Raw genomic sequence first — 13257 nt, 5'->3', positions numbered from 1 at the left:
TCAAACACAGGAAAAATTGTGCAGTTTGCACAGAGCCCCAGGACATGGAATAAAATTGAAATGATTTTTCTAGAACACTCAGTGAGAGGCTTCAAAAAAACCCCAACAGGTATGAGGTTGGATCCTTATTGAGTACAAAGTGATGTAATTCCACAGTGAGGAATACTAGGATTTATTTTAATGAATTTAGCTCCCCAGTATCTGGATGTCAACCCACACAACTGGAGGTTGTGTTCTGTCTCGCAGCTCCTTGCTCTGTCCTTAAGGTTCCCTTTTCTACTCTGTTTCTCTCCTCAGCTGGGCATTTTGGCTGTAACCCTGTTTTACTCCTAATGGAAGTAGCAAGAACAGATCAATTTTCAGTTTTCTGGAAATCTGAAAAAATAAATTAAAAAAATACTTCACTTTGCTCCTGAGAGCAAACTTTTAAACGTGCCCGAAATAAATCAAATGACATGTCTAAGCATAAAATACCTGAAGGCAACCTCCACTGAGGAAAATGCCAGGGCAATGCATCTTGTGTTTCGGAAAGGCCGTTCTGTTCTCCAGGAATAACCACATGAACCTTAAATGAGTTCACAGAACAGTTTGATACAATGAAATTTCTACTGGCTGCTGCTGTTTCAAAAGAGATTTGTATTTTGCCAAGTCTGCTCCAGAGATTTTTGTAGGTAAAGAACAGCATTCCTGTTAGTGGTTTAAAGGAACAAGGCTCTGTTTTGGGAATTAAAGGTTATGTGGATACCTCTTACATGAAGGATGGTGGAGGGAAAGCCAGGTTGGCAGAAAAGCAATGTTAGAAATGTCATAATATTAGACATTGGGATTACTTTCAGGTAGTTGTAGCAAAATCCCACATTCCTGCAGAATGATAGGAATTATGATGAACAATTTGGACTTTTCAGGCCTGTGCTGCTTTAACCTAACAAAATCCCAGGAAAGAGCTGGTTAAATGATTCAGTCTGTAATTATTTTATTGTCCATATATCAAGGAACCATCTCCTTTCATATCTTAACAGAGCATTCAGTGAGACAGAAACACACGTTTAGAAGTCTTGTGGACAACCATGAAATAGCAAAAAACTGTGGCAGTGGCAAGTGATTACTTAGAACAGCTCTCGAGATGCTCTCAAGCTGCACCAAAGCACTCTCCAGAAAACCACAGTCAAAGGTTGGAGGGGAAAGCTGAAATTTGGGCCAAGAAAAAGCCTCAATATGAAATGTTGCATCTTGAAAGCTCTCTGGAACTTTCCCCTGCAGCATTATGCAGTGTTAGCAAGAACACTCCTGGTCCCCTAGAGTTAATATGTAAGTTTGGAATACAGGGTCCATGTTTATTTCTAGATATCTTCTGTTGTCTGTCCTGTACTTCATGCCAATGGTTCATATACCTGCTGAGAGGGAGCTGAACTCCAGTGCTCATGTTTGTTTAACGATATTAAATATTCTACTGAGCTTCCTGTTACACAATTCTGTGTGGTGCACACTCCACCAAAGCTGTCCTGTTAGCAGAGAAAGGAATACATCAATGGCATTTTAAGATTAATCCATTTTCACACACATTTGTGTCTAAAGTTACAGGTGGTAACTAGTGTTATTCCAGGTGTGGGGGATCAAAGAACAGGAATTCCAAGAGTAAGTGACCTGAGAAAAAAAGGATGCACAATTTTTAAATATTCCATCATACCAGCCTGTGCTAAGTGAAGGAGTAGATAAGAAGTGGACCAATATGTACTATAATGGCTCGAGTTAACCAATGTGATATATCATCATAAGAACAACTGCCAAAGACCTTTTGGAAAGTAAGTCCTTTTCAAAGTGATGTCTCAAAACCAAAAGAACGTTAAGTAACCCCCTTAATTTTATTTACTGCTGTTTCTGCTTTGTTTTCAAGACCCAAAGTTTTGTTTGTGTGAGTGGACCACGAGACACACACCAAACCCAGAGACACTTTAGGACATACTGTGCCAGTAGCCACAGCTTTGTTTTGGAGGGGGTTTTGTTCCTGGCATATCTCATGATAACAGGAAGGAGGGCAGCCAGCCGGTGATCTTTTTTCTTCCTCAAAATGTAAAACTTTCTTCTGCCAAAGCAGAGGGAACCAGCAAAAAGAATGTTCCTTTTCACCTGTCTGCAGGTGGAGGTGAGGGAATGCTGGAAAAGGTGTTGCCAGCTCACATTTCCAGCCCTGTGCCTACAGACATGAGCCTTGCTTGTTTTCTTTTTTTTCCATTGGACAGTAGCTCATTTTATAATAACTGTAATGATCAGCATTTTCTAAATAAATGTCTGTAGCTCTGGACACAGGGACAGGTATCAGGTATCATGTTTTTTCCCTGCTCTGGTGCATGTTTGCTATTCTTATCACCGATGTTTAGCTCCCACGCAGAATGAGCCAGAGATCTCAGATATATGGCTTTTATTTGAACAGAGATGGACTCATCAATGTAAAACAAGCAACCATGAAGATGGAAAGGGTTTGATCTCTGTGGCAGAACAGGCAGAGCCCTGCTCAGGTGTAGCTAACCACTCGAGGACACATGTATCTCCTGTGTCCTGGAGATCATCATCAGCCTCAGTTCTGATGCTAAACTGTTCATCTTGGGGCATCAGCCACTCATCTGCAGTTTTACCGAGTTCTTGGTCATTAAAATAAGGATTTCTGAATCAACCAGGATGACTGTTCTTGCTAACCCTATACATTTGATCCCTAGGGAATTCTACCGTCCCTACCCGTTTGTCTCAAAAGTCCATAGTGTGGTGCTGTGGCTATTTTCCTTACCGAGTACCAGTTGCCAACATCATCCTTTGGCAGCAGGTACAAGTACAGCTTTGCTTTGCCTATTAAGCATCCAGTTGCTTCAATCTACCCAAATTTAGAGCCTTCGGTGCTTTGGGAGGGTGTCAGCTGGCATGTTCTGGGACTTGTCAGAATCTCTCTCTTCTCTCCATATCCCCATGACTCTTTTTTCTGTCAGCACAAGTAGGTAATCCACAAACTAGGGGAGTAGTGGCTTGATCTTTTTATCCATTTGTAGCTACAAGGTCCCTCAAAACTAGTGTGATGTTTTGGTATGGGCGCATCCAAATATTTCATCTAAACACAAAAGAGGAGAGGCAAAGAAACCCCCCAAGGTGCAGTGTTGCTCAGTTCAGCAGGTCCTTCTCAGGGAGGTCTCCTGCTCCAGTGCTCCTTGTGAAGCCTTTGATCTGCTCTCTGGAACCGCAGTGGCTGTGGTGGTGTGACTGATGTTCGGTTCATGGTACCACTGTCGCTGGGGATCTTTTTTCTTCCTCTTACATAACTGCCCAGAGGCCTTTGGAGTCCAGTGCGTTCACTTGTGCCCTAGAAACTTTTTGGCACTCAGTTTCCAATTTCTTTGCTGCTCTGCTGTGCTGCTTGATGGCCTTTGGCAGGAGAAAAGAGTCACGGGACGTGGTTCAGTCAAGAGCCAAGGCTGAAAGCTTTTGTTTGGCAGGAGATTGTTAATATTTCTTCCCTAGGTCTGCTGCACTTCAGGTTTAACAATAAAAGAGATACTGAAAACTTTTGAGGAACAGCAGGAAATGTTGGGAGGTTTTTTTGTTTTTAATTCCTTTAAGTCATTTATCCAGGATCTCCAATCTATTTAAAAACATGGCTACAAACTTTTCTTGTCAGTGTAAGCAGGTGTGTTTGCTAAAATCAGAAGCAAAGCAGTTTGAAAATGAACCAATGATTTTGGGAGCCCCACTGGGTTTGCTCCCAACTTGAAATACTTCCAGAGCTGAAAACATTGCTGTATGTCTAGAGGGGCTGTAGGACTTGTGGAAAATTTGTGCTACTGTGCAGGTGACCCCCCTGATGTTACTGCATCACTGACAGTGCTGACACTCTTGTTTTGTCCTATGTTCATTTACTTTCATTGTAAACTCTCAGTTTTCCCATTCTGGCCTAAAAACTCCCAAGCTAAATAAATATTTTCTCTTTCATGTCCATCTCCATAGAAACAGAATCTGTGTTGCTGCTATAATTGTTCTCTTGTGCTGGTTTTTTCTGTTATGGCCTTGGATTTTTTAATATTGCTTTCTTTCTTGGGAAGATACCAGCTCATCTACTTAAGACAACTTGTAAATGCTCAAGCATTAAGGAGAAAAGAGAGTAATTCTTTTCTTATTCTTTCCTCTCTTCCTGAGCAAACAATTCCTGAAGATAAAGCCCTGACAACTTTGAAAAATGGAAAGATAGTTATTTTAAATGAAGCCCTGGAGCAAGAATAGCATTTTCTACCTCAAATATTCCCTACTGCCTTCAGTATTTCTTTAGCTGAGAGTCACGGACTCAAGTGGCACCTTAGCAGGAGAACAGAAGTTTGTAAAGCCATTTTAAGTTTTTGTTACTGGAGCAGGCAGATTAAGACATTTTAAAATTGGCACTGTCATTCACTCACTGAGATAGAAAGATAATCCACTTTTATACCGCTATAATGAATTCTGAGACTCCACGAATGAAATGTGGAGCTTCCTGTCTCCCCAGGTGAAATCCAAAAGCCCGGTAAAGTACTTCCACATTTTGTCTCAGCCTCAGAAACAACGGTCAGTTAGTCAAACCTAAGAACATGTACTTTTCTGTTGTAAATATCAATTGTTTTTAACAGCTCAAAGTTTTTCAAGCAGCATTCAACCAGACCACATTTATTAGGTGAGCTCTGGCTTGTAGTTCCAGGTCCAGTACTTCCTTAACTGTGAGTCGGATTCCCAGTGATATCACCAGGATGTAATGATCTCTTAGAAGAGAACTGGATTTGCAGCAGCAGCAAAACGTTGTCTTTCTTCTGGTTGCTGTTTTCCTTCCTATGTTCTCCTTTACCTGGATTTGTTACGCTATGACATGTAACACCGGAAGCCTGGGATTCCCAGAGTTAAGGAAATGACTAAAAATAGCACAAAACAGAGGAAATGTTGCTTGGTTAGTTTGTTTGTTTGTTTTTCTTTAGAGTAGTACTCGCAAACTCTGATTTTCAAAGGAGGCAAGTGATTAGGATTTGAAATTCAGTCTCTCTGAATTTGAAAGCCTCCAGAAAGGCTTTCCAAGGCTGATTTTAAAAGAGAGGTTCCTCAGTATATTCCCAGAATCAGGACTCATCCGAGACCAAAACCTGTGACTGAGGTTAGCAATGATCTGTATGGTCCCTGTGGTTCTCTTAAATAAGCAATAAAAACATGGGCCCACACATCCAGGGAACTATAAAAAGGCAGCAGGCACAGTGGCTCTGCACAGCCTCACCAGCTGTGATGTCTGGTTTTTTAAATTTGAACACTAACCCGGGAACCCTTCTCAAGCCATGCAAAGAAATATTACCAAGCTCTTTGCCCATGAGGCTTTCAGTGTTGTCTCTCGGATCAATCAGGCCGAGGCTACACTCGCCAGGCCGTTCCTCTGTGGTGCCCTCCAGCCCCACCAACAGTCCTTGATATTTGCTCTCTGCCCAAAGGCCTTTCCTGCTCATACCAGCAGCGCTGCAATACTGCCAGTCAGGCATATCTGTAACCTGTCCACAGGCCTCAGAAAGAACTCAGGAAATTCAATTGCAAAAATTAATTTGGGATTGCCCTTATCTGGCACCTTCAATTTTGAGTGAACTCGGGTTTCTGACTTTTCTCTTTGACTTTTGAGTGCTGGAAACACAGAGTGGGGGTCTACAGTACAGGCGCAGGAGCTATTCCTTGCAACCAGGATTGAGACTTCCCTTAAAATCAGTGCAGATCTAGGCAGGTTGCCTAGGACTGCCAGATTCCTGGCTCCCTGGGCATGGAAGTTGGAAGCTGTGTGAATTAGGTGTTGAACCACATTTCTCACTGGCAGAGGGGGGAGCCCAGCACTGAGCCAGGACTCAAGACTCCATTCCGGATAAATCCAGCAAGGCTGAAGATGCTGAGAGCCTGACCTGAACGTGAGTCTCAGTCACCAAGGCCCTGCTGCACAGCTGGGCACTGCAGCCTCATGGCTGTTAGTACTGAAGGAGTTTTGGGATGGATCCTTTGACATTCCAGAACACAAACGTTCTTGGATCATTTGACAGAAATCCCTCAAGCAGAGGGCCTGCTTCCCTGGAGGTTTGTTGGAACCAGTATGGAAATATAACCACGGATTTCATGAAAGTTTATCAGAACTCTGATGTTTCCAGTGCAACATTTTGGATACAGCTAATTGACATGGTTTATTGGTGCAATTGCCCATTGGTTAATGGTTGGACCTGATGATTTTAAAGAGACCAGACTAGTCAGGCATGATTTGCCCTTAGTGAAGCCATACTGGCTGTCCCAGATCACCTCCTTGCCTTGCATATGCCTTACCATTGCTTCCATGAGGATCTGCTCCATGGTCTTCCCTGGCACAGAGGTGAGGCTCACCACTCTGTACTTCCCTGCTCTTCCTTTCTTTCCTTTTTATAACCTGGAGTGACATTTCCCTTTTTCCAGTCACTGGGGCCTTCCCCTGATGGCTGTGACTTTTCCAATATGATGGAGAGTGGCTCAGAGACCACACCAGCCAGTTCCCTCAGAACCTTGGGATGCATGTCATCAGGCCCCACAGACTTGTGGCTATAGAATGTTCCATGCCATTCCCAGTGTCACAAAACAGAACCTCCACTGACATGGGCTTAGGTTATTTTATCTGGCCACCTACCAAATGAAAACTTCATGCTCAAGCTGGTCATAAAATTCAATCCAGAACGATGCAACATCAGAACTAAAAATTACTGTGTGGAGGTGGTGAAATTGAGACTCGGCTTCAGGTCCTCGGTGAAGGATTTTGAAATATATTCAGCATTGGCCTGATTCTGTTCACATCGAAGTCAGTGCCAAAACTCGCCTGACTTCACCGGAAAGCGAGCTCAGTAAAAGGGAGGTTGGACCTTGGATCTTTTCATAAGGATTTTCGACCCTCTCTACAATATTTTAAGAAAGTTATTTCTCACCAAATCACACAAATCTTTTTAGACTGATTAGTGGAAGAGTAGGAAATGTACCTGCTAAAAGCAGGTCTAGCTCAGGTTATACTGAGATGATTCTAAAACTGATGTTCAAGCCTAATCCTTTCCTAAAAGAGAGCTCTGGCAGGGAAAGCTGCGGGGTGTCCTGAGTAAACAGGTACCAGCATTCCATAAGAACCGGCCTGATGAAGCCTTTTCCAAGCTCTCACGTGGGATATGTCTGCCACCTACTGTTGACCAAACTATTTGCACAGAGAGGCCGTGGACCTCGAAATTGAAAAAAATTTAATGTTCCTGTGGGCAAAGAAAGAGCCAGTTTTAGAGAATTTGCAACGGTGATGTGTCTAAAAATGAGACCAGCTCTCTCTGGTGATGGGAGAGAAAACTTGACTTGCTGATTAATAATAATTAATGTGGGATTTATTTGGTGCTCCTATTGCAAAGTATTTGTGTAAGGCTTTTAAAAGTACTCTTGTTGAGAAATATTTTCACTGTCCTTACATGGGTCTCTTTAAACTAAAGAAAGACAGCTGAAATAGAGAAGGTGAGAAGTTCCTTAAGATACCAGGTAATGCTGATAAAGCATTCCAAAAATTCCCAACAGCTTTTCTGGCTAGTGACTGTCACTATTTAACAAAGAGGTCTGCAGGATTTGGAATGAAGGTACCTAAAGGCTACATGTGAAGTGTTTTGCTGAATACAAGGTGGTTTAAAACTCACTGAAGTTAAGTGGCATGTAAGAGCTTTGGGGAACATGGAGAGACTGTAGCGATGTCTGAGGGTAAGCTTGGGAATTTGTGTTCAAACTGAGCTCTGGAACACAATGTTAAGTACTGGAAATTAGTACCTTGTCTATAATTGAAAATGACACACCTGAGAAAACAAATCAGATGTTTCAGGCTGAGTCTGTGTATCAGAATTTATGAATGAGAATAAAAGATCCAGACCTACCTTTCAACACACTCATGGGCTCACTCACCAGACAGCTACAGGGAAATGTCTGGTTGACTTTTGAGGTACTTCCTCTTTCAGAAATATAAATCAATTCATATTCATGAAGGAGAAAATAAGAGAATGACAAGTGACAAAAAGGAAAATTCACCCCGTCAGCATTTTTTCTCCTTGTTGAAATGGTCACTCATTCAGGAATACAAAGCTGTTGAAGGCAGCTCCTAAGGTTGTAATTATCTTGCATTAAAGTCAATGGCATTGTAAATGCCATACAGGAAAAAAAAATCCCTGCATAGCCTGCTGAAATAAATCACACAAAAAGAATCACTTTATTTTTACTGTAGAATGAAAAAATACATATCTGTTTTAGGACAGATACGTCTAAGACTCAAAAGCTTTAGTAAAATTTCTTTTCCATAGTGGTGGGAAGGGAGACCAGTTTTAGCTGTGAGTGGATTGCCGGCTTCTAGCTCCACCTACTGAGTCAAACTGAAATAGCAGAAACATCGAGCTTTCATCTTTTTCTAAAAAAATGTATCCCAACTGCCCCCTAACACAGATCAGGAACCAGCAATAAGGAGCACGAGCCAGTAAGTAGAACAGCACCCAGTAAACAAGGCAGGGCAGGCTCTGTTGGAAAACCGGAGACTCCCTGGGGGTTATGGGATTATAGACCACTAAAAGCTTGTAGACAGTTTTTCTAGTTCTAATTTGAACTCCGCAAAAAAAAAAAATGTTCTTATTCCACTTGACGTGCCGTTTTGAGATATCACGGGCATTTCCTACATTGCTTTCCCTGAATCCAAGGTCTTACCAAGTTTTACACGGAGATTCTCACTCCCTCCCCTGTCCAGAGATAAATTACCCTGGGAGGATAAATATTTTCAAGGCACACTTTATATGAAGATAGAAAAAACCAGCTTGAACCTCGTTGTTCTGCATGTCAGCAGAAGGCTGCTTGCACCGAGATCTCCCAGGCTGCTCTAAGAGAAGCCATTTCAAGGACTAATTTCAGAACTAATCAATTGTTTACTTAAAAAGTGGTTACTATAGAAATTATCATTATGGACTGGTAGAACTCAGGCAAAACACAAAGTGTAAGAAATGTTTAACCTCCTAGCTGACTCCTGGGCAGTCCACAGTTGATGCTGCCTTAAATGCCAGTAACAAAACAAACCTCAAAGAGCAAAATATTAATTTGACACATAAACTTTGATATTCAAACACAGGCGAGGTGGCTTTGGCTTGAGAGGTCTCATTTACACTTTTGGATTACAGATCCATTATGCATAAAATGCATCCAAAAAAAAAAATCACTTTATCTTATGATTTGTCTTGTCTTTACTTTTACCTCTGACAGCATTTGAAGAGAATGAGAAAGAATCCAGAAGCTCACCCAGATGCCCTTTGCCTCAATTGTTTTTATACTCACAAAGGATAAACACTTTGAAAGCCTCCGTAGCAAATTAGGAGCCTGAAGTACACTTTGAAAAATCATTTGTGCATGTTAAAATATAAGTCTCACAGAGTACCAATGCATTTTAGGATTTCGAGTGCTCAAGCCATTTCTTCACTAAGACTCCCAAAGAACTAAATATATTACAGAACAAATGTTTGGGGTTTTTTTATTTGGTTTTGTTTGGTTAATTGGTTTTTGTTTGGTTTTGTTTTGGATTTTGTTGGTTTTGTTTGTTTGTTTGGGTTTTTTGGGGGTTTGTTGTTTTTTTTTTTAATGGAGCACTTGCAGATTTCTTCAGCAGATCAATTGTTAAAAGTGTTGCTTTCTGGACTTGTTTTTCCTTTCCCAGTTCTCCCTGTGAGGAAGCGGTCAAAGCTGGCACGATGTTTTAAGGGCAACTATCAGAACATGTAACACTGGTATTTGAGGTGGAATACAAATGATTCTCAAGACATTGGAGCAGGACATATATGTGCATTTCCAAGTGGAATTTATGATGGATAAGTATACCAAAAGGCAGAATCACCTGGCTTCCCACACCAGACTGCAGGCAGAGTGTTTGTGTGTTAGTTGGAATGTAAATGCAGAGTCTGAGTGGTAACAGTAATGTAAATTTACCTTCTGCTGTAACTCCAGGCACTTCTCCCCAGCCAGCACCACTGTTCTTAAATTCTCAGTCTGCCTGGATTGTCTTCGTTTTCTTTACTCTCAAGGCCACAGCACTTGAGACACTCACAGGAATCTCGCTGTAATGCAGAAATAGAGATGGGAAAAAAATAGAATTCAAAGCAAATGTCATGGCCACATAAAATCAGCTTTTAATCATTCTTTTCCACATGTAATTTAGAGGTACTAGAACAGAGTGTTTTAGACAAATCTTAAATTGTATATCCCAGAAAACAGTACTTTTCTGAAGTGGAGACATTTGTGCTTTATTCCTTCTTTCTCCCTTTGCTTTGGACAGCAGTCCATCATTGCTGAACAACTTTGATTTTATTATTTCCATTAAAAATAATTCACGATGGTCTAACTTTAGTTTATTTTGCCTCCCATTTCAGATGGATCTTCCTTTTTTTTTTTTGGGAGACAATGCTATGCACCAAGGAGGTCCAGTGAGCCAGTCCCTTTGGTATGTGTGTTGAAACAATACAGTCTCGGCTTCAAAATTCCCAGAATGATACGAATAAAAACAACAGCTGCAAAACAGTATGTATCAAAGATAAGCAGTGCATTCACCAGTGAGAATGGCAGGCTTTGGGTCTTGGATTAATTTTACAGTTTATTTGATTAATCATCTTGGTAGCCTCGTGGCAGATGTAGCAGCCATGAGTTTGGGTTAAAAATACAAGAAGTTACAAACTTTTTCCAGTTCCTATATTAATTGCAAACAAATTCACTCCCCCTGCTTCCTGACCTTGACGATGACACTGCTTCCAGCAGCTATATACGAAACTGGAAGCAGATCCCTGTGGATAATTACACCACAGAAGAGGTTTTCAATGTGCTGGCTGTTCCATAGAGCCTCCTGTTCTCCAGGCTGAGCTCCCCCAGCTCCCTCAGCCGCTCCTCATGACTTCACCCTCTAGACCCTTCCTCGGGCCCTTCGCCCTCCTCTGGACACATTCCAGCGCAGGAGGCTCAAAGGAGGGTGGCAAGGACAGCAGGGATAAACTGGATCTTATAAAAATGGAGGAAAAGGCCTTGCTCTGCAGTGCAGGGTGAGGAGGCGCCATTCTTTGAACAGGACAGAGGTCACCCCATAAAAGAAACGGAACAAACGGCCTCTGCCAGGCCACGCTGCCTGTGCCAACACAAGTGCTGCTGGTAACAACTCCTCCATCTCATCCGGGGCTTGGGAATACCAGGCAGAGAGGTAAAACACTACTGGTTGCTTTCCTTAGCAAGAAACTGGACCCTTTCCAAGCCTAACAACCTGAATGGATACCTGGAATTAGGTGCAAATGCCCCCAGTGTTAAAGGCGGATTTGTGTCACAGGGTAAAACCCAGCCCTGCAACTGCCCTTCCCAAATCCAGCTGGGTCAATTCGGTGCCTTTGGACAACCTGTCTGGCTGCTCGTACAGCCGAAGGAATCCAAGGTGTGTTTTGCTCAGAGAGGTCAGTCACCTCTTGGATTAAACGCTGAGGACGAGGTCACTTTTCCACACTTATCCTTGTCACACCACACAGTGAATCTCAGGTGGTAGGGCTGAGGTTACCTATACTCACAGTTCTTTTTTCTGCCTCTTGTGATGACAACAAATAGCAATAATGTACAACATAAATGCTAAATAACACATACAATATCTTATATATTATATATGATAATAGCAAATGCTTAATCTGTGCTTGTACCTCAATAGAAACCAGTAAAAATCAATGCATTTACATTATTTTTAATGAAAAAAAAAAAAAGTGGTGCTCTCCAACACCAGCCAAATAAAAGAGGTAACAAATAATCAAATAACTACAACCTCTTTCCATTTCTGAACTGGAATAGTTCTAACTGGAATTGGCGTTTCTGGCTTGAAACATTGATTCCAAACCATCTGTAGTGTACCAGTGCATTAGAACTATGACTGACCTTTCCAACAAGTTTCTGTGGTTAGAATAATTTTTATTTCCAACAGGTCTTAAAAAAAAAAAAAAATGGAAAAAAGCCCATTTCTCCAATGAGCATGCATTGACTGCCCAAATTTAAATATTTGACATATTTAGCTTAAGTACATATTATATATATAATATATAATACGTAGTTAAGCTACATATAAGTAGTATATATAAGCTACATATAAGCTAAGTATATATATATGTAAATATGTCAAATATGTCAAATATTTAAATATATATTTAAATATATATATATATATTTGACTAACATTTATACTTGACACATTTGACTTCTGTTACTGCAGGACTTGACCTGCCCCAATGGAGGTGATGGTATAAAATATCCCAAGGACATTTTAAGGATGAAAAGTCCAGGCTGGGGGCCTGAGGGAGGAAATGGGGTGTAGTGATACAGTTAACAGGGGTCATTAAAGGAACACGGTTGAACCGACACAGGAATTTTGATGTTTCTGACATTTTCAGCAGTGTTGTTTTAAAACAGGGGTTTGGAAGTTACCTTTGAATGCACAGTGTCCAGTGTGAATGAACTGGATGGAAAAACGCAGAACCTCAGAATTATTTAGGTTGGAAAAGACCTCTGAGACCACCGAATTCAACCTTTGACCGACCACCACCTTGTCTACACCAGGGCACCGAGTGCCACGTCCGGTCATTCCCTGGACACCACCTTTAACTGGAATTCTGCGCGATGCGGTTTCACCACCGCACTTGTACTAATTTATTTTCCGGCATTTTCAGCGACGCCCCGACAGTTTCCTTTTTAAAAGGGGGGTCGGGGGGCTGCCTTTTAAGGCATATTGCACGCGCTCTGTGAGGGAACACCGCTTTTAACCGGAATTGTGCGTGTTGTGGGGTGTCCCTGCCGGCCGCTCCCTCAGGAGGGTTTCCCGCCCATGGGCGCGCGCGCCCTCCCTCACGCCCGGGGGGGGGGCAGCGCTGCCCCCACAGACCCCTCGGACCGGGCAGCTCGACACCGCCGCACCCGCGGGAGGCCGCCGGGGGGCACTCCCGGGAGACGTCCCCAGGGGAGAGGCTTGGCCGGGGGTGCCGTTCCCCTAACCGAGGCGGGTCAGGCTGAAGGCTGAATGCTGAGGGGTGAGGGCTGAGGGTGATGACGCGCGTGGCGGTTCCGGCGCCGGGGCGGTGACCGAGGCGGCGGCGCGGGCGGAAGGAAAGGAAGGAAACGGGGGAGGAGGGGCTTTCGCCGCCGGCGCCGCCGCGCTCTGGTTGCCGGGAACGG

General features: G+C 42.6%; 2 long non-coding RNA genes across 3 annotated transcripts; one reads left to right on the top strand and one right to left on the bottom strand.

Moving 5' to 3' along the window:
* Positions 1–145: 145 nt before the first annotated feature.
* On the bottom strand, positions 146–13029 carry LOC113960230. Of its 2 annotated transcripts, none has more exons than XR_003532000.1 (3): positions 12514–13029; positions 10006–10133; positions 146–565 (listed from the first exon to the last, which is right to left on the bottom strand). It is a non-coding gene; the product is annotated as an uncharacterized LOC113960230 (long non-coding RNA). The 2 variants fall into 2 exon arrangements; XR_003532001.1 differs by lacking the exon at positions 146–565 and adding an exon at positions 9670–9742.
* On the top strand, positions 8469–12415 carry LOC113960231. Its single transcript, XR_003532002.1, has 3 exons — positions 8469–8518; positions 10446–10516; positions 12302–12415. It is a non-coding gene; the product is annotated as an uncharacterized LOC113960231 (long non-coding RNA).
* Positions 13030–13257: the final 228 nt, after the last annotated feature.

The sequence above is a fragment of the Corapipo altera genome, unplaced genomic scaffold (genome assembly GCF_003945725.1).
Source record: "Corapipo altera isolate COAL_440 unplaced genomic scaffold, ASM394572v1 258, whole genome shotgun sequence".
NCBI lineage: Eukaryota > Metazoa > Chordata > Aves > Passeriformes > Pipridae > Corapipo > Corapipo altera.
This window is presented reverse-complemented; position numbering and strand designations above follow the sequence as displayed.